The 27,158-nt window shown below is 41.4% G+C and overlaps 1 protein-coding gene across 2 annotated transcripts in view; it reads right to left on the reverse strand.

Annotated features, from left to right (window-relative positions):
- Positions 1 to 4,308: 4,308 nt before the first annotated feature.
- Positions 4,309 to 27,158, reverse strand: part of LOC114280296 (Pentatricopeptide repeat (PPR) superfamily protein) — a 28,934-nt gene continuing 6,084 nt past the window's right edge. For both annotated transcript variants that reach the window (XM_028222649.2, XM_028222648.2), the window contains one exon: positions 4,309 to 4,943. The gene's annotated coding sequence lies outside the window, so the exon portion shown is untranslated. The remainder of the gene's footprint in view (positions 4,944 to 27,158) is intronic.

The raw sequence follows: 27,158 nt of genomic DNA on the forward strand, positions 1-27,158 counted from the left end.
GATGGCCAAACACACTTCTAGGCCCACAATTTCCCAGTATTTTTTTATACAAGATGTCTTGAAAACCATTAGGTCCAAGGGCCTTAAGCGGGCCGAGGTGAAAGGCACGCAGGTTCAGGGCTAAATAGACTACTCCAAGAGCACTCATCCATAAACCGGTTACTGGTACAAATAACATAAAGAAATGTAACTAACGTTTATTGGAAAAAGCAACCCCAAAGATTTGGGACCAAAAGCGGTTAGTGGTAACCATTGAATAAGGTTCTTCGGCTTGAGTTGGGTTAAAAGCACGGAATGTATTTGCACCATCACCATCTTCAAATAAAGTATTTTCTGCAGTAGCACCATGAATAGTGCATAACAAAGCCGCACCTAATACACCTGCAATTCCCATTATATGAAATGAGTTCAACGTCCAATTATGAAATCCTTGAAAAAAGAGGATGAATCGAAATATAGCTGCTACGCCAAAGCTAGGCGCAAAGAACCAACCAGATTGACCTAGTGGATAAATCAGGAATACAGAAACAAAAACAGCAATTGGGCCGGAGAATGCAATTGCATTATAAGGTCGTAATTAAACAGATCGAGCAAGTTCGAATTGACATAACATGAAACCTATTAGTTTGAAAGCGCCATGGAGAGCTGTTTTGATCTCCGCATTAGTGACTGGTTTAACAAGATTCGCATTCATTTTACTAGAGACAACCGTTGTGACCGAGGACAGAATGTCATTGAAATCCCGGTCAGCAGCGGCTTGGAAAGAGCTTGAAAATAAGTTACAAGATGCTCATTAATCTCTTCCTCCATCTCTAAAACTATCCCAGCCTCCGTCTTGAGTGTGGTTAATTGGTTCCTTTGGCATCTTTGAATCATTGTTGCATGGAAAAAAAAAGAGTTCCTATTTTCATATTTGACCCAATTTACCCTGGAACGGTGGCGTTGGTACATTTCTTCGCGTTCTAGAGCAGTTTCAAGATCTTGCTGCAACTCCCGGTTTTTGCCATTCTGTCATCTAAATATGGGCATGCTTGGATAGCCTAAATTTCCATCTTCAAATTCTTAATCTTAACCCGATTATCCCCGAACTTGTACTTGCCCCAAGAGGAAAGTGCGTGGCTACATCTTGTCAGTTTCTGAGATAGATGCACCATAGGTGGTCCCGAAAAACCTTCAACCCAAGATGAGGTTATAATTTCGGCACACTCACCGTGAGTTGTCCACATTGATTCGAACTTGAAGATACGCGGAATTTTTTTGGGAGGAATATGACAGTGTAGTAGCAAGGGGCAATGGTCGGAGCCTATAAGGGCTTCATGGAACACCTGAGCAGAGGGAAACAATTGTCGCCATTCCACTGTAGCCATTGTTTTATCTAGCCACTCCCTAATGTTAGCGTCCCCTCCTTGGTTATTGGTCCAAGTGTATGGGGCTCATTTGAATTCAAGGTCCATTAGTTCACAATTTGCCACGAAATTTTGGAAAAATTGCATCCGGACTCGATTACCTCCCCTCAAGCCTTGCTTTTCTCATGACCATCCAATTTCGTTGAAGTCCCCCAAACAGAGCCAGGGATATCCATTTGTCTCTGCCATATTTTGAAGATTGTTCCAGAAAATTTTCCTATCATTCCAGCGAGGAGGTATGTACACAAAAGTAACCAGCCAAGCAATAGCAGCTCCCGTTGTTGTGAGGACACATCGAAATAGATTCTGAGCTTTTGCCCTAACCTGGAGGTCGACTTCGTCAGTCCACCATAGTGCTAATCCTCCCGAGATACCCATAGGATCCACAAAGTAGAAATAAGAGAAGTGGAGACGTCTCCTAATCTTTTCAATTAAAAATTGTTTATTCTTGGTTTCCATAAGAAACATTATTGAAGGGTGATGGGTTTGACATAACCCTCAGAGGATCTGGATTTTCAGAGGTCGCCCAAGCCCCTGACAGTTCCAGCTGATGATCAACATCGGTCATGTGGCGATTTAGGGCTCGCCACCATAGCCAATTCAGAGGGTTTAGAATCATTTTCAGGGAAAGTACTAGCAATTTGTAAGAGACAATCCTCCTCGACAACATTAAACGAAGAAAGTAGAAACAAACAAGTCTGGCCTACCACGTCTTGGATGGTCACCTCCACCAGAGCTGAGCCTTTCAAAATATCCCCCTGCCGACCTCTAGGTCGATCCCTTTTGACCTTCTTGTTAGTCACACTAGCTGGGGGAATATATGTGGAACTGAGTGTTGGTTGGAATTGGGTCTAATCTGGAGCTACCAGTAAAGATAGTGAAGTTCCCACCTTCCAGATTTTGCTGCGAAACAGTGCTTGGTCTTCATCGCCAGAAACCTTTCTTTTAAGGGACAAGTGTTGGAGTGCCTCTGTTAACCCCTCTTCTGGGACTTAGGTAATGCATAAGAGAGGTATTTCATTAGATGGGTTAGATGGTAACAAGGTTTGAGGAATTGGGCTGTTCCTAGTAGAAGGTAAGGGCTCTTGGCCAGGGCCCATATCCAAAGCTTAAGAGGGCCCAGAGTAGTTTGGGCTATCAGGTGGTTCTGTAACAAAATAAGTTGAGACCTTAACAGAGTCCACAGTCACATTAGTAGTAACACCAGGGATTGGAGGAAGGCCCATTCCAGGGTTTGGCCCACCATCTTTGTGAAGGGCCACAAGAATTAAAAACCTTTCTTGGCCCATCGGCTCCAGAAGAGGGGATGTGAGGGCAACAGAAGTGTTGGTAGAAGAATGCTTCTGTCCACCATCTTTCTGCGGGGTAGTGGGATCAGAGCCTCCACGTGGCATTCTAGGGGTAGTGGTAGTCTGATTCTGATCTTGGGATACGGTGGTGCAAGTCTCTGTTGCAGTACGATTTTGTGATCGTGGTTGTGGTTGTACCAACAAACTAGGCTGCTCTGTTCCATAATCCTCACACTCCGGTGGAAAAGAGGGTTCCGATGCCCATAAGGTTTTCCGGCCTGAAAAGAGTGGGGCTAAACTTGCTTACAATGCATCCATTTTCTGGCGATAGTGCTCAGTAGGGAATCTCATGCTTCCAGCCATGCTCGTTCTCAACTCAGGACCATAACCAGAGGAGGTGCCTTGTTCTTTAGAGACGAATTTACAGGTATTCCTCTCATGCCCCAATCTGCCACAGTCATAGCAGAAGTTTGATAACTTTTCGTATTTAAAGGATAGCCATGTATGAGGAATTCCCGAGCACTGTTGAAGCCATATTCCCTTGGGTAGTGGCTATTGTGTGTCAATCTCCACCCGAAGCCGTAAGAAACTCCGATACAGTAATAGATCTTCTGTGTAGGCTTCCACTCGAACCAGTCTTCCAATTGTGTTGCCTAGGATCTCACCATTTTGTTTGGTTAATTTTCGGATAGGGAGTCCGTGGACTTGCACCCAAAATGGACTTCATTTGAAATCTAGTTCCTCCACTGAGCATCCCGATGAGACAGGTTGAAGCGCTAGGAACCACCCCATCACTGACCATGGGCTGTCACGAAGAACTCGATGTCGGTCTTCCCCGTCACTGAACTGAAATAAGAAAATATTATTGGTCCAAGGTGAGATAGAGAGCTCGCCTCGAGTACGCCAAGCTGCTCGAACAATGTTTGCCACAACTGCTTTGTTAGGAGTTTTTGGGGCTAAGAGTTTTCCAATGAGGCACAGATTTGAGATGTCTTCACTTTCCCCATTGCCTTCCTCCAAGGACAACCCCTAGGCAATATGTGAAGAAGAGGGAGGTGGCGTCGGTGGAGGGGTAGAGGCCATGAGAACTAAGAGAGGGTAAGAAAAACTGGAAGAGAAGAGAAGATGAAAGATGACAGAAAAGGAGTCGAGGGGGTAACCGGAAAAGACACCAAAAAAATTCAAGGGGGTAGCCGAGAAAGACTCAGCTAGTACATAGGAAAACAAGAGCATTGGATGGACCGGAGAGGAAGAGCCCTTAGGCCAGAAACTCCCATTGAAGAGAGAGAAGCTCTCATTTTAGAGAAAGAAGAAAAAACAACGCACTCATTGTGGTGCATTGTTTCCGATAACCTCCTTTGACAACCACCTCTAGTCACTACCTACTACAACCAACATCATTGAATAGTCAATGACTATCTCTTGCATGAAACCACCTTCGGTGGGTAACAACAATTGGCGGCCACCACCTCCCACTGGTTTTTTTTTTTTTTTTTTTTTTCCTTTACTTTTAATTTGTTATTTATTTACTTTGCCCACATGAATTATTCTTGATCTCATAATCAAAAATGGGTCATGAACAGAAGCAGAACCCGAAACTTATTGACAGTATAAAAAGCAAATAATAGTAAACCTATTCAAATAAACAATTCCAAAAATATACTAAATAACATGAGTGATTATCAAAGTTGTTCCTTCCTTCAAATAGTTAAATCCGGTAATTGAATCAACATCACTTAAATGATTAAAAGCAAATCAGTTAACACCAAACATAGAGAAAAAAATCACAATGATGAACACAACTATTTGCCCACTGGCATCTGTAATTTCCCTTGAAATTTTCATCTTCTTTGTTGTCCCCTTATATAGTTCTTCAAGGCTACAAGGCAATGTATTTTCAATCAGAGCCACCTTCCAAGGGGCAGAACTCATCGTTCTGCCATCCCCAAATGAAGTAAAAATGTCATCTCCAAACATTCCACCACCACCACCAAACCTTGAACCTCCTCTCATGCCACCAACACCTCTCATTCCTCCAAATGGGCTTGAATTCCCAAAAAACTCGGCAAAAATGTCATTTGCGTTTCGATGATTAAATCTAAACACCGTTGGACCATCTCCCATTTGGAAGAATGTTGTGTTGCCGTGACCACCGAGTCCTCCGACATTGGGTGGTGGCACTTGGCCTTTGAGAACTTCTTCATCATACTGATCATATATTGCTCTCTTTTTGTGGATCACTTAGAACCTAAAGCAATGCAAAATAAATATCAAATTTGTAACATAATTTCTATTCTTCAATCGCACATTAGCAAACATGTCCAAGACGAGAATCAAATTTTAATAAGTGAAAAATCAGGAAAGATCAAGCTATGCATTGTGAAACCTAATAGATCAAATATGAGAAATAGACCCAATATTACAAAATGGGTAATCCTAACAAGTCCTCAACATTGAGAGGAACTGTGAGTATTATAATTCCAAGTATGCCAAAAAAAAAAAAAAATGAATACATAATACGTTATCTCACTAATTTAATTGGATAACTAATCCTACACTAATTCATGAGATAATTAATCCTTTCACTATCAATTATGTTAATCAAACAAACCCTAAAATCTAAGCTACTCCAACTCAATTCGTGTTCATCACAAGTACTTTTGAGATTAACCGATAACAAGTTAAAGTCAATCCATTACTCAACTTAAGTATTATAAATAAATAAATAAATAACACTCAATTAAAATTTGTTTGATTTTGACTGATAATGTGTTTAATAAACTTATACACTACACTACAAAGAAATCAATATACTTCAACTCAACTCAACTCAATTCAATTCGTTTGAGATCAAGCAAATACTTATTTTGAAATTCTTTAAATTATCAAATCAAATTAAACAATCTTTACAGCCTTAGGTATAATCCAAAATTAAACTCCTCTTTTGGTAAATTTATGTTTATAAATATTATATATATATATATATAATTTAGTGTCTATTTTAGTTTTCAAAAACTTATAAAGAATTTATAAAATTTATTTATTTATTTATTTATTGATAAATAAATGGACTTTATTAGAAAAGTATCAAGATGATGCAAGGAATACAAAAACCACCCACAAAGGGCCAAACCAAACTATCTATGTAAATCCTCCACAAAATCTTCAAAAACCAAAACACTGGGATCAACTGAACCCGAAACCCAACTATGCCAAACCAGCAATAATGGACTCTCAAGCCAGGAAACGGAGCGGCACTCATTCTGAAAAACACGCATATTCCGCTCCAACCATACCAACCACATCAAACAATGAGAAGCAAGAACCCAAGCCTTCCGATGCCGCTTCCCCACCCTAGCCCCACCCCAACTTTAAACCACACCTAATATCGACCCCAGTTGCACCCAAACCATCCCAAACAAAGCCGCAATAGAATTCCAAAGTCGAGACGCAACTGGGCAATGTAAAAGCAAGTGATCCACCGTTTCCCCATCCCTACAGCACATGTAACACCAATTAACTAGAACCTGCCCCTGCCGACGCAAGTTATCAATAGTCAAAATCTTTCCCAAAGCAACAGACCAAACAAAGAAAGCCACCTTGGAAAGTGAACCTGTCGCCCAAATGCTCTTCCAAGGAAACACTACCCCACTCCCCCTCCCCCCAAGCATACCATAAAAAGAAGACACTAAAAACACCCCTTTAGATCTTGAACAATCCCACACCAAAGAGTCCGCTCCATCCCCTCCATCCTTGACACCATACAAAATGCCCAGCAAGTCCACCAATTGATCCAACTCCCAATCTTGCACATTACGACGAAGGTGAACATTCTAAACAAACAACTGCTCTTGTCTAACTCTAATAGACTCCACCAACTCCTCCCCATCTGCAGTAATAGCATAAACCATAGGAAACATACTCGCCAAAGGCACCTCGCTACACCACTAATCCTGCCAAAAGCGAGTCTTATCCCCTATCCCCACCTTAATCCGAGTCTTAACCCAAAACTCCGTCCACCCTAGCCAAATCCCTTTCCACAACCCACAACCATGAGGATGGACCACCCCCTTTGAGCACCACCCCCCTCTGGCCACCCCATACTTTGTCGCCACCACCCTCCTCCATAACCGCTCCCTCTCTATAGCAAAACGCCACAACCATTTCCCTAAAAGAGCCTGGTTAAAACCCACCAACCTCTTGACACCCAGGCCCCCTCTCTCCTTAGGAATTCAAATCCTATCCCAAGCCACCAAATGATAATGAAAATCCTCTCCTCCACCACCCCACAAAAAATCTCGTTGCAACTTTTTCAACCGCCTAGCGACGCCACAAGAATCACATGCAACGACATAAAGTATATCAGGATACTAGAAAGGACACTCTTGAACAATATGAGCTGCCCTCCCTTAGACAAATACCGTCGCTTCCATCGTGCCAACCTTCGCTGCACTCTATCTACCACCCCATTCCACACCCCTTTCGCCTTAAAGGTAGCCCCCAAAGGAAGCCCCAAATAGGAAACTGGTAACTATGCCACCTTATACCCCAAAATAGCTGCCAACACCAGAAGACAAACCACCTCGCCCACAGAAGTTAATTCTAACTTGGCCAAATTAACTGGGAGCCCAGACATCGCTTCAAAGCACAGCAACACACATCGTAAATGCCCAATTTGATCTGCATCCGCATCACAAAAGATAAGCGCATCATCAGCATAAAAGAGATGATAAACCACCAGAGAAGCAAGCCCCTATCCCACCTCGAAACCTGATAACAAACCCCCTTGAACCGCCTGGACAATAAACGACTCAATGCCTCCATCACCAAAATAAACAATAAAGGAGATAGAGGATCCCCTTGCCGTAATCCTCGCCATATAGGAAAAAAAGCCCGCCGGAGTACCATTAACCAAGACTGATAACCGCACCGTAAAAATGCAAAACTGAATCCACTTCCTCCATCGCTCCCCAAAACCCATCCGTTGAAGCACATACAACAGAAAATTCCAATTCACATTATCATAAGCTTTCTTAATAGCCAGCTTGCACATAATCCCCATCTTCCTTTGTCGAACCCACGAGTCCACACATTCATTAGCCACAAGCATAGCATCCAAAATTTGACGACCCCCACAAACGCATTCTGAGACTTTGACACCACCCCTTCCAGGACACCCAGAAGTCTATTGGCTAGAACTTTAGCCAATAATTTGTAGACACTATCTAAAAGACTGATTGGCCAAAACTCTCTAATATCCTCCGCCCCACCTTTCTTGGGAATCGACGCAATAAAAGTGGCATTAAGACTCTTCTCAAACTTTGTCTCCAGATAAAATTGATAAAATACGGCCATCACTTCCGCCTTCACCACCCCCCAGCATTGTTGGAAAAAGGCCATGAAAAAGGCATCCGGCCTAAGGGCTTTATCCCCGGACATATTTCTCAATGCACCCCAAACCTCCTCCTCCGCAAACGGACGCTCCAGCATCAACACCGCCTCATCTGAAATAGTATCAAAAGTAACTCCCTCCAAATCCGGACGCCACCCCCCCTTCATTCCTGAAAAGATGTTGGTAGAAACCCACGATACCATTTTGGATATCCACTTCTGAGGAAAGCAGCACCCCATTGACCCACAACCGCCCTATCTGATTCAACCGCCGGTGAGCATTTACCATCCGATGAAAAAATTTAGCATTTCGGTCCCCATTCTTCAACCACAAGCACCTGGACTTCTGGCGATAACTAATCTCCTCCATCCTAGCAATCCGCCCATAATCCTTCTACGCCCTCTCCCGACACACCACATCATCTGCCGACAAGCCCTCTCTTTCTTCCTTCTCATCCAACCCCTGCAAAATCGACAAAGTACTCGCCTTTTGTACCTCAAACTGACCAAACACCTCCTGATTCCATCGCTTCAAATTAGATTTAAGCAGCTTTAACTTTTGAGCCATCGAGGTACTAGGCAACCCCGCCACACTATAACTCTCCCACCATTCCTTTACTGTCTCGCCAAAACCGTCGGCTTATAACCACATATTCTCAAAACGAAAAGCCGTCGGGCCACGCCGTACTGCCTCATTATCCAATAGGACAGGCCAATGATCTGAAACCGGATGTTGTAAGCGAGCCTAGAACATCTGGGAAAAATGCTCCTCCCAATCCCCCGTGACCAGGAATCTATCAATACGAGACATTGCTCCACCTCCGAACCAGGTATAACCCCCTCCCTACAACGACATATCAATAAACTCCAACCTATTAATAAAAGAGGAGAACGCCCTCATCGGCCCCGTCACCTGTCTGGCCCCTGTCTTCAGGCCTTTTCCCAAAATAAACTAACCTACTAACTTATTTCCCAGACTAAGCTTAGTTTGGTCGAATTTTCCAAAATAAGCTGAAGCATGTTTTCAACATGTTTCTGGCCCAGATGCACAAAATGAATAAAATCATAAAAGCATGGTTACAAACCACGCTTTTAATTAAGAAAATGCGGTTTCTATTAGCGTTTTCAGGCTTAAATAACAGCGCGATTTGGAAACACGCTTTTAACATATATTAAAATGTAAACAAAATGAAAGTCAAGTGGGGAAGTAGCTTAAATGGTAAAGCGCTTGTTTGCCTGCAAGAGGCACGGGGGTCGATCCCCCGCATCTCCAAACTCAAACTATTTTTCAAATTCAATTCAACTCTTTCCCCCCCCTCCACTTACTCTATACTTTATATATTTATTATGTAATTTTTTTATCAAAAAAAAGTAAAACTTTTGTTTGGTTAACTAAAAAAATTCTCTATAAAATATAATTTTTTTCAAAATGTCAACATAATTCATTAAAAAGTATTACTATTCAGGTCTAAAAGTTCATTTTCTAAACTTAGTGATGTGTCAAGAAAATTATTGGTTCAAAATTAAATATTCTTTAATTATCAAACAATTATCTTTTTGACACATCACTGAATTTATAAAGTGGGTCCAATGATGTGTCAAAAAGATAATTGTTTGATAATTAAAGAACAGGGTAAATTACATTGACACCCGTTGAGGTTTATGTTTATTACAATTCCTCCATCACCTTTCAAAAATTACATCCCTCTCCCTGAGGTTAAAAGTTTCATTACAGATTACTTCCTTCAACAATTTAAATTTTTTAAATACCAATTTTGCCCTCACTGGGTAAATTACATTGACACCCCTCACATTTTAGAAATTACAATACCCTCCCCAAGGTTTAAAGTAGCATTACCAATTGCCACCCTCGGTTAGTATTAGCTGGAAAAAAAAATTCATTAAAAGAAAATTAATTGGAAAAAAATTTTGTTAGTCAAATTTTTACATTTTTGTTTAAAAACCAACGTAAACTCATTTTTGAATTTACATTTTTTCCTCAAATTTACAAACTGAAATAACCATTTATAAACCAAAAAAATTATCAAACAAGTTTTTATGACAGTTTTTAAAATTTTTGTAAATATAAATTAAAAACTGAAAATGAAATGGTTACCAAACAGGTCTCAGATAGTAAAAACATCGTAAAATTGACAAATAATTAAATAAGTTACCAACGTAAGAAATAACTTATTAAAAGATTCTTAGGTTATGTATGGTTTGATTTTTAAATTTTTTTAAAAAAATTAAAAATTGATTTGGTTAAGAAATAAAAAATAAAAAATAAAAAATAATTATCATTTTTATATAATTTTTATCTTTCGAGTGTAATAAACATAAACCTCATGGGGTGTCAGTGTAATTTTTATCTTATGTTGGTTTTTAAACAAAAATTTAAAAATTTGACTAACAAAAATTTTTTTCCAAATAATTTTTTTTTTCAATTAATTTTTTTTCCAATTAATTTTTTTCAATGAATTTTTATTTCAACTAATATTAACCGAGAGGGCAATTGGTAATACGACTTTAAACCTTGGGGAGGAGATTGTAATTTCCAAAATGTGAGGGGTGTCAATGTAATTTACCCAGTGAGGGCAAAATTGGTATTTAAAAAAATTAAATTGTTGGAGGGAGAAATCTGTAATGAAATTTTAAACCTTAGAGAGGGGAATGCAATTTTCAAAAGGTAAGGGGGGAACTGTAATAAATATAAATCTCAGAAGATGTCAACGTAATTTACCCTATTCTTTAATTATTAAACAATTATCTTTTTGACACATCATTGGACCCACTTTATAAATTCAGTGATGTGTCAAAAAGATAATTATTTGATAATTAAAAAATATTTAATTTTGAACCAATAATTTTCTTGACCCATCAGTAGGTCTAGAAAATGAACTTTTAGACCTGAATAGTAATACTTTTTAATCAATTACGTTGACATTTTGAAAAAAATTATATTTTGTAGAAAATTTTTTTAGTTAACCAAACAAACGTTTTACTTTTTTTTGATAAAAAAAATTACATAATAAATATATAAAGTATAGAGTAAGTGGAAGGGTGGGAAAAAAAGTGTTGAATTGAACTTGAAAAATAGTTTGAGTTTGGAGATGTGGGGGATCGAACCCCGTGTCTCTTGCAGGCAAACAAGCGCTCTACCATTTGAGCTACTTCCCCACTTGACTTTCATTTTCTTTACATTTTAATATATGTTAAAAGCGTGTTTCCAAATCACGCTATTATTTAAGCTTGAAAATGCTAATAGAAACCGCTTTTTCTTAATTAAAAGCGTAGTTTGTAACCACGCTTTTATGAGTGCGCCAGAAACATGCTAAAAGCGTGCTTTGGAAACCTGCTTCAGCTTATTCTGGGAATTTCGGCCAGACGACTTAGTTTGGAAAATAGGTCAGTAGGTTAGCTTATTTTGGGAAAAGGCCCCCCTGTCTTCTCTTCTGGACTCCGCACGACGTTGAAGTCTCCACCTACACACCAAGGCCTCTCCCAGCAAAAAGCAACAGCTTGTAACTCCTCCCAAAAAGCCACCCGCTTCGATCTCCTCACTGACCTATACACCCCCGTAAATACCCAACGAAAATATCATCCACACATCTGAACAGACAAGATAAAGAAAAACCTCCCACCTCTACCCCCTCTTGCACCACCACCCGATTATCCCAACACATAAGAATACCACCTGCTGCCCCTACAGCTGGTTGGAAAGCCCAATCCACATGCCTACCATCCCAGATATCCTTGACAACATTCACCTCTACATACTCCATTTTGGTTTCCTGAAGGCACACCACATCCGCTCTAGCACTCTTCAATAATGATCTAACCACTGCCCTATTTCCTATATCATTTAAACCCTGCACATTCCAAATCAATATTTTCAATTGCATGGCAACAATAAAGGGTTTCCACGCCCTTCCTCATCCACCGACCAGTCCCGATCGTGTTATGATCATAATTGATGGAGCATTCTAATCTGCGTAATTCCCGGCCTCCTCTATCTTTCTGGCCCGTGCTCTGTAACTCTTGCCCCCCTGACACACCTCCTTGCCATGACATCTTAATGGCTGAAAACAGCTTCAAAGCCTCTTCCTCATGCCCTTCAAAAGAAACCCTCAAAAATTTACTAACCTCAGCAATCCGAGCCAACACCCACTCAGAAACCTCATTCGATGTTGGTGGCTGCTCTGTTTGGAAATGCACTTCTGAATCCAGTACTGTATCGGATTGAGAGGTGGCCGCTACTATTTCCCCAACTTCCACGGCCACTGGCTGAAGGACTAGAGCTAAGCCATCATCAATCTCGGCCCCACCAACCTCAAATTCTGCCCCCCACTCCTCACGGACCTCCTGACATCCCTGCTCTGCCCCACCGAGCTTCTCCACAAGCGGCGGAGGTGAAGAAATTGATACACCAGCCATTGTATGTTGCCCGTGGTGTAACAGCAATGCAAGAGACCCCACCGGCCTAAACGGCGTTGACGTGTCATCCGTCCCCAACATTGGCGTCTTACCGCCATTATTTTGGTGACCTGACCCAATAGCAACGTGTAACGACCCGAAGACCTGGGCAATCATCAGGTTCACCTGTGGGCCCACCTCCCTTGCTGGGCTAGGTAACTCTTGAGCTAGGGCCTGAAAAGAGTTCAAAACCCCACTGGACCGCACAATTGGATTCCAGTCAAAGAAGACTGGCCCACATGCATAGGCACCCAAGTAGTAGAGCCCAAAACCCCCTGGCCCACCTTCTTAACTTTAGAGTCCACGGGGCCCAAATTCCCTCGGCCCAATTTATTGACTAGAGGCCTTGCATGTGGTCTGCCCAAAGACCCATCTCTAAGACCCTCTTTCCCAAAGCTATGACTTTTCCCAAATCGTCCATACCCTCAATTCTGTCGATCTTCACGCCTCCATACTCGGGTTTCCTTATTCGTTACAGTCGCCACCTGGGAAACTTCAAACGACGGCTCCGACTCCAGCCAAACTGGTAGCGAGTATGTAATACCCCTGTTCTGAATTATGTTAATTGGTCCTTTATATGAGTAGGATTATGTGTTTAATATGATCTTGTGTGCCATTATGTGCAAATATGTGGTTTTGAATTTCTATCTGTTCACCGTAGGAATATCTGTTCGATTATCTGCTTTCGAAATTAAATTGAAGGCCTTATCGGCCACCGAAACCAAAATTGATCGCGCCATTGTGATTGGCATAATTTTTAGAGCCTACGGTGAAATTTAATTGAAAATTGACTCGAACCAGATTAAGTTGATTAAATTGGTGAATTAGTGCCCAATTATTTATTATTATTATATTGTGTTGAGTAGGGGCCTTAATACACTCTCACTTACTTCTATTGAACTCAAAAAATCTGCGTTATACAATTGTGAGAGAGAGAGGGCCGGCCATAGAGAGAGAGAGGGAGAGACTTGTGCAATTTTTGGCTCAAACTTGGGAATTTGAAGATTGAACTCAAGAATCAACCATAATTTGTGAGAAGTAAGGCTCCTAGGTGAGTAACCCACCCTTGATTCATGGATTTTGTTTGTAAATTGTAAATTCAAAGTTGAATGATGAGGAAGAGCATGGATTGAGATAGTCTTGGTGAATTTAAAGTCAATAGATGCATGTATGTATGTAATTACTTTGAAATTGCATGTTTGAGCACCAAATGTATGATCCATGTTAGTTTTTTTAGTTGAAATCCATGTATTTGACCATCTTTTCATCATATGAGTTGAGAATAAGGGTTATATGTCACATGCATGTACAATCCATGGGAGTAGAAGTTTGAATGTTTGAATTTATCATGTTGGACATGAGTTTGATGTAAGATTAGAACATGCATGTGATTAATTTGTGAAATTAGGCTTTTTAATGTTGTAATTTGGTGTTTATACCATGTTAGTACATATATATATGAAGTTTGAGTCAAAATCAGGCATTTAGAGCCTTTGAATGTCGAATTGGAGCTCAAGAATGTGTTCTGAAAAATCCAGAATTTTTTATGTCCGCTTGAGCGGGGAAAGTGCTGCTCAAGCGGGAAATTCGTGCTCCCAGTACTTTTGCAGACGTGGATGTCCGCTCGAGCGGGGAAGTTCACGCTCGAGCGGGGACCTATGTAGAGAGGCCTTCCGCTCGAGTGCCAGAATGCACGCTCGAGCGTAAATTTGACATAACCAGTACTTTTGCAGGCCTTAAGGGTCCGCTTGAGCGGGAACCCTATTTTCTGAAATTTTGTTTATGCATTCTGAGTTCCGTTTTCTGTTCTCTTTCACTTCCAAGTACTCTTAGGCATACATTGAGCATGGTAATTGAATTAAAGAGATAAGAATAAAGTCTAAAGAGGAAAATATGAATTTAAGAACGGATCAAATTGTTTGTGACCCTTTTTGTGTTCATGGAATGTGTAGGGTCAAACTCCAGGGCAAATCCACAAGCCAATCACTGTGAGTAATATCTTAACAAGATATTTGAAATATACTGTTGTCCAATTGTTTACTTATATGTAAGTTTTGTAAGTTCATTAATCTGAATGGTGGACAACGATTGATATGAATGATTGGGCCGAAGGCCGATTGATATGAATGATTGGGTCGAAGGCCGATTGATACGAATGATTGGGCCGAAGGCCGATTGACATGAATGGTTGGGCCGAAGGCCGATTGACATGAGTAATTAGGCCGAAGGCCGATTGACATAAATGACTAGGCCGAAGGTCGACTGACATAAACGTTTGGGCCAAGGGCCGATAGATATAAATGATTGGGCCAAAGGCCGTTTGCTGTAACTGTTTCAATGATTGCTTATGTATCTTCCTCATTTGATATTATTCACTGGGCATTCGCTCACGCTCATTCATGTACATGTAGGTGAGCCAAGGGACGTCCAAAACCAGCCCCGATGAAATTGTGAGAAACAGTCGAAGTTTTGAGTAGTCAACCCAAACGTCTCACGCACGAGACTGTCTTCGCTTTTGTCCTTGTTCATAGTTTTTGTTATGTTGGTGAAAGCATTGGACTACTTTGTATATAAGTCTTGGGTTCGACTGACTTAATCTTGTATGATCCTGTATGCACAATGTTCTGTGTTAGTATATTTTTTGATGTGAGTTATTAACACATAAATGTTTAGAATGTAATGGTGTGCATATAAGCGCAGCTCTATGGATAAAGTCTTAAATTTGCTTCTGTTTGGCCCCTTTACTTTGATGAGTTTTGTTTTAGTGGATTAAGGCCGTAGGTAATCTCGCGATTACTGGCCGGTTATGGCCTTAACCTATAGGGACGGGTTCGGATCGTGACAGAGTAGTATCATAGCACGAGTTAATAACTCACACACCTGTCTAAAAGAGCAATAAGCGTCTAGAAAAGATCTAGGATGCATTCATGTGATAAGTATGACTTTGATAGTATTGAGAATGCATCTGAATGTTTCAATGTGAACAACTATGTGTTATAAATTTGTGAATTGCTGCTTTGAAAATTATTTAAATAAGTATGCTCTGTAATATATGCATACCTGTGAATCTTTTGTACAAAGTATAATGTAAGTTTAATCAGATAGTGAGAACAAGAGGTGATGAGATAGAAGAATCTTCTACTGCCAGACTGGATAGAATGGAAAGACTAATTCAGGAAATGGCAGAGGCACTGAGGCAACAACAAGAGTGGCAACAACTGGCAGCAACCACATCCGCCACCTCCACCTCCGGCACCACCTGTGCCAGATAATCAGAATGATGACCGAATCATAGCTCTCACCAAAGAGTTTAAGAACATGAAACCACCACAGTTCCATGGTGGATAAGATCCTTTGAAAGCTGAAGCTTGGCATCGAAAAACTGTTTGAAGTGTTTTCGTGTTCGGATACACAGAAAGTGCTTCTAGCCACCTTTATGCTAGAAGACGAAGCAAGAAGATGGTGGATGTTAATGCGTGAGAATTACAAAGATGCTGATTGGGCAAAATTTCTGGAAATTTTCTATGACAAGTACTTCCCGCAGTGTGTCCGGGATAGGAAAGTAACAGAGTTCATGGAACTTAAGCAAGACAGTATGACTGTAGCTGAGCATGAGGCCAAATTTACTGAATTGGCCAAGTTTGCACCATACGTAATTGATACAGACTATAAGAAGGCGAGGCATTTTGAAGGTGGGCTTCGAAGTGACATTTTAGAAAGAGTAAATGTTTTGAAGCTAGAAACCTACATTGGGGTGCTAGACAGGGCCATAATATCAGAAGCTAATATAGCTAGACAAACTAAACCGACAACTGACTAGAAGGGTAGTAAAAGGTAGGGCTTCTTTTCAAAGAAGAAGTTTTCAAAGAAACAAAACACGGGCTCCTCGAACGCTTCTAATTCTTCCCGAGCTACAACCCCATTGTGTACCACTCGTGGTAATAAGCATCGTGGGGTTTGTTACCATGTGACAGGAGCTTGTTTTAATTGTGGTAAATAGGGGCATATGGCCAGAGATTGTGAATAGAGCAGAGGAAAGTTTGCTGCTAGTTTGACAGCATCAGTCCCAAAACCAGGAAATGCTACGAGATCTACTCCCGTCGAAGATACCGTGAGACAAGGGAGAGTTTTTGCGCTTGTTCCGGGCGATACTCGGAATGCCAACGCAGTTGTCTTAGGTAACATTTCTATATGTAATTAGGATGCCTTTATGTTAATTGACTCTGGATCAACACACTCATTTGTAACATGTACATTTGCTTCTAGACTGAGTAGACCTCTAGAATTATTGCCATATCTACTATGTGTGTCTGCTCCATTTGGGGAATCTGTATTGTGTGAAACTGTCTATCGTTTTTGTGACATGCGAATTGGAAATGCCACTCTATATGTGGACTTGTTACCCTTGAACTTTAGGCACTTGACATAATTTTGGGCATGGACTGGTTAACTAAATATTGTGCCACCATTGACTATGTGACCAAACGGGTTGTGTTTAGACCACCAGAACAAGAAGAAATTATATTTGTGGGTAACGGGGTAGTGCCTCCACCTTATTTGATATCTGCAATGAAAGCATGTAAATTGATCAAGAAAGAGTGTCAGGGTTATTTGTGCTATATGTTTTCTAAACAATCTGTAAATGCTGAATTGAATGATATCCCTATTGTTAGAGAATTTCCAGATGTGTTTTCAAATGAATTACTAGGGGAATTGGTAGATAGGGAGATAGAGTTTACTATTGAAACTGTGCCAGGCACCCAGCCCATTTCTAAAACTCCCTACAGAATGGTCATTTGCCGAAATGAAAGAATTTAAAGAACAGTTGCAAGACCTGCTGTAGACACCCCATTTTTGACCGACCTTAAGACTCAGACGTCACCGATTGAGCGCTTGGTGATGTTGCATATCGTGCTCGTTCAGAGGTTTCAGAGTCTCGGCTGCGAGCCTTGCCTCCGGACTTCCGGACTCTTACATGCTTTGCCTCGGTTTGCGAACCAGGCTCCGTTTTCTCTGTTTTCTCTTCCCGAAGGGAGGGAGAGGTCTCGTAGATTATCTCTCAGTGGCCGTAGGCTACGTTTCGTGGTCGTAGGCCATTTTTCCCGTTTGGAGCCCGGTTCCCGATTTTTCGGAGCCAACGGCCGTGTGCCTCGGTTCGAGACCGCTTAACCACCTCCGTTTGCTCCGGTTTTTGGCATGTACCTTATTTGCTCCCTTTTGAGGGACACTGTGGCTCGAAAAACCAACTTCGTGGTCGAACACCACTTCCGGTGCTTAGCAGTCAGTTTTCGGGGCCTCGGGCTGCGCGTTTCGGCCCCCGAACCTTCATTTTGCATCGGTTTGGGTTCATTTTTGGCAGGGACCTCTGTTTCATTGATAAGAAGGTCGTAGAAAGGTGGGAGGCCAGTAATTGTTCTGACAACCAGTTTTATTCCTCCATCGCCCTCCGTCGTCCGTTTTTCTCACTTGAAAGCCAATGTTGACCACCCTGAGGCCACTTTTTCTTACCTTAAACCACATATTTGTGTTGTACACACCTGGGAGGCCACCAATATTACATGGCCGGCCAGTAATTGTGTTTTCCCCTTTTGAACCCCTCCAAAAAGTGGGCTTTTCTCTCTCCTGGTTTACTTTCTCTAGTTTTTTACCACATGGTTGTGTTGTGCACACATGGGAGGCCCTCTTTTTGGCATGGTCGGCCATCAATCATGATTGACCCTTGGCCGGCCGGCCATGGCGAAGGCCAACCAGCCACCTGTAACTCCAATAATAGGCCGGCCTTTCTCCCCTCTCCAGGTACATTACAAATATGTATTTTGTTTCCCCCCAGATTGTGTATCCGGGGGGCTGCACTTTTGGAGGGAAACTTGAATTCCTTTCCCCCCCATTTTTCCCCCATTTTCTCCACTCTTTTGCCTATATATCCAGGCCATTCCAGCAGCTTCAGGGGTTCGAAATTTTTGGTTTAAGCCTCTTGCATTCAATCTCTCTCTCTCTATATTCCAAGCACCAAAATCCTTCAAATCCTACACCATTTTACACTACACCTCATAGCACAAGGCCTCCATACTCCACACCAGCAGCTTGAGACTGTTTTTCAGAGCTTAGGAGCACCCAAACTTGGTCCAAAGGCTGTCAAGGATTGGTTCTTCAAGGGTAAGTCTCCTTCTCTTCTTTTTGGCCCTATTTTTGCATACAATCTAAGCTATACTTGCTTGCATATTTGGGCTCCGACCCTAACTGAAAATAGCATTATTTTGAGCTCCTTTTCATGTTTGTTTAAGGGCCTCTCCCTGTTTGAGGCTTCCTTTTTACACTTGCTTCTTTACCTCTCTTGTATGCCTCTTTCTTGCATGGTATTTTAGGCCTTTTTTTAAACTGTTTTGAGCTTGGTTATAAACTGTAAAGTGGCTTATTTTGTGCCCTTCTTCAACATTGTTGAAGGGCTCTTCACTGTTTGAGGCTTCCTTTTGTCACTTGCCTCTTTATCCCTCTTTTGGCCTTATTTTTGCATGTTTTGTTAGCCCCTTGTGCTTGTATTTTTGGGCTCTGGTCCGAACTGTAAATAGCCTTATTTTGACCCCCTCTTCATGTTTGATCAAGGAACCTTTGCTGTTTGAAGCTCCCTTTTGGCTCTTTGTGTTTAAACCTCTTTTTTAGGCCTTATTTTGCATAATATTTTAAGCTTGCATGTGCACTGTTTTGGGTTCGATCATAAACTGTAAAACACCATGTTTTGGGCCCCCCTTCAACTTTGTTGAAGGGCCCTCCTATGTTTGAGGCCAGCAACCATCACTTGCTTCTTTGTCTCCCTTTTGGCCCATTTCTTGCACAATAGTTTAGCCATACTTGTGTTTGTTTTCGTGGCTTGTTGTAAATTGTAAAGTGCTTCATTTTGAGCCCCTCTTCAACTTTGTTGAAGGGCTCTCGGCCATTTAGGGCCAGCAGCTGCTACTTGCTTCATTATCTCTCTTTTGGGGCCATTTTTGCATGTTAACTTAGCCCTATTTGTGTTCACTTTTAGGCCTTACTTAAAACTGTAAATATGCTTGTTTTGGGACTGTCTTGATTCTGTCTTCACGCTTCATATTCAAATAATGCATGCTTTGCATAGCCATAGGTCATTCCATGTACCGAATTTCATGTTTCGGGGTCTCATTCCATGTGTCGGGTACCATATTGCCATGTTTCGGGGCTGTATTGCATCATATTTCGGTACTGAAATTTGCATGCTTGTATGCCATATTCCATCCCCTGCCATGTCATGTTAGAGTGGCATTTGTGCCTTAGGGTCGGTCCTCAGTTTGCGTGCATGTATGCACGCATTTTGAGTGTCTCATTTTCATCTCATGGCTACCGATGTGAGTGTGGCTGAGGTCCACTCATGTTGGTGTAAGTCCATTGTGCATTGTGTATGCCATTTCAATTCATAGCATTGCGTATGCTAGGTTGTATGTTAGAGCATCGTGTATGCCATGTTACATCGTGCATTGTGTATGCCATTTCATAGCATTGTGCATGCTAGGTTGTACATTAGTTGCATTCATGCATGTCATGCATATTGCATTGTGCTTGGGATAGGAATTCGCCTAAGCACGGGAAACGAGGTACGTTTCATACTCCGAGTGACGGAACGTGTCTCAATTCCTAGTCGCCGACGCTCCGGATTATCCATGATGGAGTCTAGGCCTTGTTGTGTCCATATGTGCATTCATTTCATATTGAGTCGTGCAAATCGACTCCTCGGCCATCATGCATCAAGATGCGTGATTGGTGGCACGAGGATCGAGGACTACACTCCATGAAGAGTAGTCATGCATACATATGTGAAAATACTTTGCCATGTCCCTTTGTTGCTCTCTGTTGCAGCAAATAAGAAATCAGCAGCCTTCCGAAACTTGGCACGTATCCCGAGAATAATTGCAAACAGAGGCTAATTGGGGCATCGCAGTGGATTTCCGCACAAGGCAACTCAAGCATGCATCATCCATCATCCGGAGCAGAATTGAGGCAGTCCCTGGCTTGCATGCCAATTTATTGCTTTCCTAATTTAATTTGTTAATTAATTAGGGTTTTGTACATATTTGGACTGTAATATTTATTCGGGACTGTATATTATTTATTCGGACCCTCCGCGTAAGGACAATATTGTAATAAGTGTGCGTGTGTGTGATGTATGTCTTCCAACCCCACGTCTTTCTCCCTTTTATTTACCAGCTTATGATGGTTAGATTAGGGCATATTTCTATTAGCATACAGTATGATAGCATGTTTGCATTCATTCATCTGTTTTGCATGCACCGGGCTCGGCGCATCATACTAACTGCATTGTATTTTCAATTTCAAGTTGAATACATGTTAGCATTTCATATGCCATGTTTAGAATAGCCGAGCCTGCTATAGTTGCATTTTTGCATGTGTTGCATTAGACATTTCTGTATAGTTAGGATCATGCATGAATTTCTAACCTAGCTTCTGTTTTGGCTTGGAGTACTCGGTAAGTTTTACGCTTTAGCATCCTTGTATGCGTGTGAGTGAATGCCATGATAGCATGCTTACCATGAGGCTATGTGCTTATGTGATATAAACTGCCTGAATGCCTGTGGGTGAAGGTTGGGTTATTTGAATTGGAACAATTTATTAATTGTGAGTTTTAAGCCCACTAGATAGTGGCAAAATCATGTTTTCTAAGCCCACCTGAGGGTGGCAAATCCACGTCTTAGCCTACTTGCGAGTAGCACCATCAAACCATTTTCAAACAAACAAACATGAAATGTTTTGTTCCAATTCAGGCGATCCAGTCTATACTTGTATGCTGTGCACATCACATAGTAAATCTAGGCTAATAACCGGAATAAGAACGCATAATGTTTTCAAAAATAGATATCATGGTTAGTAGAGGCCGATCTTTGATCGGGCGAGCGGGGGTGCTCACGAAATGACCTTCCCCAATCGTACCCAAGTTCCCGAGCCGAGGCAACTTTGGTGATGACGGACACGTGGCCTTAGGCAAACGAGTCAGGGTTTCCTAAATTTCCTCAAAATAAAACATTTAGGTGGCGACTCTGTATCTGGCAAAGCAGTCCATGTTTGACACTTCTTTCAAAATCTGTTTTCTCAAAACGATTTGCCGGATTTGGACTTTTTGGTTCAGATTTAGAACCGTGACAATTTGAGAGTCCGAACTGTAGTAAGCCCAACATTGAACGGAATGGGGGACTCGTTCCTCCCGGGCATTCGGGGACGTCTACACCTGCTTGACAAGGGTTTATCCGACCTAGCACTTCACCTTGGGGTGCACCAGTTTTGTTTGTGAAAAAGAATGATGGAACTTTGCGTTTGTGCATCGATTATCGGGAATTGAACAAGGTAACAATAAAGAACAAATATCCCCTACCCCGTATTGATGACTTATTTGACCAATTGCAGGGATCATAGGTGTTTTCTAAGATTGATTTGAGGTCCGGGTATCATCAGTTGAAAATTAAGGCAGAAGATGTTGAGAAAATCGCATTCAGAACGAGGTATAGACATTTTGAGTTTCTTGTTATGCCATTTGGAGTAACTAATGCTCCAGCAGCATTTATGGACCTAATGAACCGAATTTTTAAAACCTACCTTGACGAATTTGTTGTGGTTTTTATTGATGATATTTTGATATATTCTATAGATAGACTTGAACATGAACATCATTTGAGAACTGTCTTGCAAATACTTCGGGAAAGGAAACTATTTGCTAAACTAAATAAATGTGAGTTTTGGTTGAATGAAGTTATTTTCTTAGGGCACGTGATCAACAAGGAAGAAATTTCAGTGAACCCACAGAAAACAGAGGCAATTGTGAATTGGCCTACGCCGACAAATGTGACAGAGGTTCGCAGTTTCATGGGCTTGGCTGGTTATTACAGAAGGTTTGTGAAAGACTTTTCGAAATTAGCTGTGCCTCTTACCCAATTGATACGAAAATGGCAACCGTTTGAATGGAATGACGAAAGAGAGGCTGCCTTTCATAAACTAAAAACAAGATTGACCACTGCACCAATTTTGACACTACCTTCAGGTATGGAGAATTTTGTAATTTTCAGTGATGCGTCTTATAAAGGTTTGGGTTGTGTGTTAATGCAAAATGGAAATGTTATTACTTATGCCTCCCGACAGTTAAGGCCACATGAGACGAATTATCCAACGCATGACCTAGAACTGGCCGCAGTTGTTTTTGCTTTGAAAATTTGGCGGCATTATCTGTATGGAGCAAAGTGTGAAGTCTACACGGGTCAGAAAAGTCTGAAATACTTCATCACGCAGAAGGAGTTGAATATGCGACAGAGGAGATGGCTGGAACTGATAAAAGACTATGATCTAAAGATTCAGTATCACCCTGGGAAAGCTAACACAGTTGCTGATGCCTTGAGCAGAAAATCAACGGGGAGTATGGCTTGTTTGCTTACTGAACAGAAAGAGATCTTGCAAGATTTTGAAAGATCTGAAATTGAAGTGTTAATGTGCGAACAAGGCGGACTGATAGCTGCTATTACAGCCGAGCCGGCAATCATTGATGAAATCAAGTAGAAACAGAAAGAGGATGAATTCCTCAAGAAAGTGATTGATGAGTTTGAGACAAGTCCGAAAGCAGAGTTTAGTATTGAGAATGAAGTGTTGAGGTTTCGAAACAGAATGTGTGTCCCAGGTATTCCGGAACTAAAGAAGAGGGTTTTAGATGAAGCCTACAGATTTGTACTTGCTATGCATCCAGGTAACAATAAAATGTATCGGGATTTGAAACAAACCTATTAGTGGCCTAAAATGAAGAAAGAGATTGCAGAATATGTGTCCAAGTGCCTTCAATGTCAGCAAGTTAAAGCTGAACATCAGAAACTAAGCGGTCTACTTCAACCTCTCCCTATTCCTGAATGGAAGTGGGAGCATGTGACTATGGATTTTGTTGTTGGCCTACCTCGGACTTCTCGAGGTATGGATTCTATTTGAGTTGTAGTTGATAGACTGACTAAATCTGCACATTTTCTGCCTGTCAAAACTACATTTACTGCTTATAGATTGGCTACTATTTATGTTGATAAGATTATTCGTTTACATGGAGTTCCGGTATCTATTGTGTCGGATAAAGATCTGAAATTTGTATCTAGATTGTGGAAAAGTTTGCAGGAAGCTATGGGGACAGAACTAAGGTTCAGTACTGCATTCCACCCACAGACAGATGGGCAATCAGAACGAACAATACAGACTTTGGAAGATATGCTTCGGATGTGTGCTTTGGATTTTCAGGGGAGTTAGGAAGATTATTTGCCACTTGCAGAATTTGCTTATAATAATAGCTTCTACTCCAGCATCGGTATGGCACCATACGAGGCTTTGTATGGTAGAAGGTGTAGATCCCCTATTTGTCGGACAGAAGTCGGGGATAGAGCTTTACTTGGGCCCGAAATTGTGCAAGACACTTCTAAAAAGATCAAAACCATTCGGCAAAGGCTCAAAACAGCTCAGGACTGACAAAAGAATTATGCAAATGTTCGAAAAAGACCTCTTGAGTATGAGGTCAGTGACCATGTGTTTATTCGTGAGTCCCCAATGAGAGGCAGAGTCAGGTTTGGAAAGAAGGGCAAGTTGTCGTCCCGTTACATCGGACCGTTTCAGATTTTGGAAAGGCTTGGTCCAGTTGCTTATAGAGTTGCTTTGCCACCGGGACTCGAACAAATCCATAACATGTTTCATGTGTCGATGTTGAGGGGCTACCTCTGAGACCCGTTTCATGTGATTGATTATCACCGGTTAGCTATAGATGAAAATATGGAATACGCCGAATGGCCGGAACGAATTGTTGACCAGCAAGTGAAGCAATTGAGAAGCAAGTCCATCCCAATGGTGAAAGTGGAATGGAAAGAACACTATGAGACGGATGCTACATGGGAAAAAGAGGAGGAAATGCGACTACGCTATCCACATTTGTTTCCTGATGAAGGTAAAATGAGTTTGGAGGACCAAACATCCTAAAGGGGAGAGACTGTAATACCCCTGTTCTGAATTATGTTAATTGGTCCTTTATATGAGTAGGATTATGTGTTTAATATGATCTTGTGTGCCATTATGTGCAAATATGTGGTTTTGAATTTCTATCTGTTCACCGTAAGAATATCTGTTCGATTATCTGCTTTCGAAAATAAATTGAAAGCCTTATCGGCCACCGAAACCAAAATTGATCACGCCATTGTGATTGGCATAATTTTTAGAGCCTACGGTGAAATTTAATTGAAAATTGACACAGACCAGATTAAGTTGATTAAATTGGTGAATTAGTGCTCAATTATTTATTATTATTATATTGTGTTAAGTGGGGGCCTTAATACACTCTCCCTTACTTCTATTGAACTCAAAAAATCTGAGTTATACAATTGTGAGAGAGAGAGGGCCGGCCATAGAGAGAGAGAGGGAGAGACTTGTGCAATTTTTGGCTCAAGCTTGGGAATTTGAAGATTGAACTCAAGAATCAATCATAATTTGTGAGAAGTAAGGCTCCTAGGTGAGTAACCCACCCTTGATTCATGGATTTTGTTTGTAAATTGTAAATTCAAAGTTGAATGATGAGGAAGAGCATGGATTGAGTTAGTCTTGGTGAATTTAAAGTCAATAGATGCATGCATGTATGTAATTACTTTAAAATTGCATGTTTGAGCACCAAATGTATGATCCATGTTAGTTTTTTTAGTTGAAATCTATGTATTTGACCATCTTTTCATCATATGAGTTGAGAATGAGGGTTATATGTCACATGCATGTACAATCCATGGGAGTAGAAGTTTGAATTTATCATGTTGGACATGAGTTTGATGTAAGATTGGAACATGCATGTGATTAATTTGTGAAATTAGGCTTCTTGATGTTGTAATTTGGTGTTTATACCATGTTAGTACATATATATAGAAATGGCAACGGGGCGGGGCGGGGCGGGGCGGGGATCACCCTCCCCGTCCCCGATCCCCGAAACTACAAAAATCCCCGTCCCCGGCCCCGATCCCCAATGGGGAACTCATCACTCCCCCCACCCCCGTCCCCAACGGGGATCGGGTTTCCCCGACCCCGGCAAATCCCCGTACTCATCATCAACAACATCATTCAGCAACATCATCAAAAAAAAAAAAAAAATCATCAACAAAGACATTAACAGAGCAACATCATCAAAAAAAAATTTTCTTCAACAACATCATCGATTCAAGGCAGCAACAACATCATCAACAAAAAAATAAAATAAAAAATAAATAAATAAAAGATAGAGATGATCTGTTACAGATCATGGAGATCATGTATAAACACAACAGATAGAGATGTATAAACACAACATCATCAACAAAAAAAAAATAAAAAAAAAGATAGAGATGATCTGTTATAGATCAGTGAGATCGGCAAGATCTGGGAGGAGGGAGAGGACAGCGGAGGAACCACTCAATTCGGAGATGGGATCTGATCTTTTCAGATCTGAGATGTGAGATGTAAGATCTGCGTTGGTGTGGAGGAGATGGGATGACGCCGGAGTAGGAGATGACGCCGGGTGTGCGTACTGCCGCGGAGGAGATCGCACTCGCCGTCGTCGCTGGGGAAAGGAGATCGCGCCGTCGCCACTGGAGAGACGAGTCGCACTCGCCATCGCCACTGGAGAGAAGAAAGAGTGAGAGAAGAGATGAGAGAGAGAGAGTGTAAAAGAGTTACACCGTCCTACAGTGCAATATATATATATATATATATAATATAAATCGGGGCTACATAAGAGAGAGAGTGTAATATTTTATATATATAATATATAATATATAAAGAGAGTAGAGCTGTTGTGTATCAAATCAAACCCCAAACATATATATATGTAATATAAATCGGGCCGGGGGGCGGGGCCGGGGATGAAATTTATATCACTGTCCCCGGCCCGAATGTCACCGGTGATTTATTTTTGAATACCATCCTCGGCCCGTCGGGGGTATTTTGCGGGAAAAAACCATTCTTATCGGGGACGGGGGGTCGGGTCCCCGTCGGGCCGGTTTCAAATTGCCATCTCTACATATATATATATGAAGTTTGAGCCAAAATCAGGCATTTAGAGCCTTTGAATGTCGAATTGGAGCTCAAGAATGTGTTCTGGAAAACCCAGAATTTTTTATGTCCGCTCGAGCAGGAAAAGTGCCGCTCGAGCGGGAAATTCGTGCTCCCAATACTTTTGCAGACATGGATGTCCGCTCGAGCGGGGAGTTTCACGCTCGAGCAGGGAGCCATGTAGAGAGACCTTCCGCTCGAGCGCCAGAATGCACACTCGAGCGTAAATTTGGCATAACCAGTACTTTTGTAGGCCTTAAGGGTCCGCTCGAGTGGGGAAGTCCACGCTCGAGCGAGAACCCTGCTTTCTGAAATTTTGTTTATGCATTCTGAGTTCCGTTTTCTGTTCTTTTTCACTTCTAAGTACTCTTAGGCATACATTGAGCATGGTAATTGAATTAAAGAGATAAGAATAAAGCCTAAAGAGGAAAATGTGAATTTAAGAATGGATCGAATTGTTTGTGACCCCTTTTGTGTTCATGGAATGTGTAGGGTCAAACTCCAG

This window comes from Camellia sinensis, chromosome 9, assembly GCF_055761805.1.
Source record: "Camellia sinensis isolate YWXY chromosome 9, ASM5576180v1, whole genome shotgun sequence".
Taxonomy (NCBI): domain Eukaryota; kingdom Viridiplantae; phylum Streptophyta; class Magnoliopsida; order Ericales; family Theaceae; genus Camellia; species Camellia sinensis.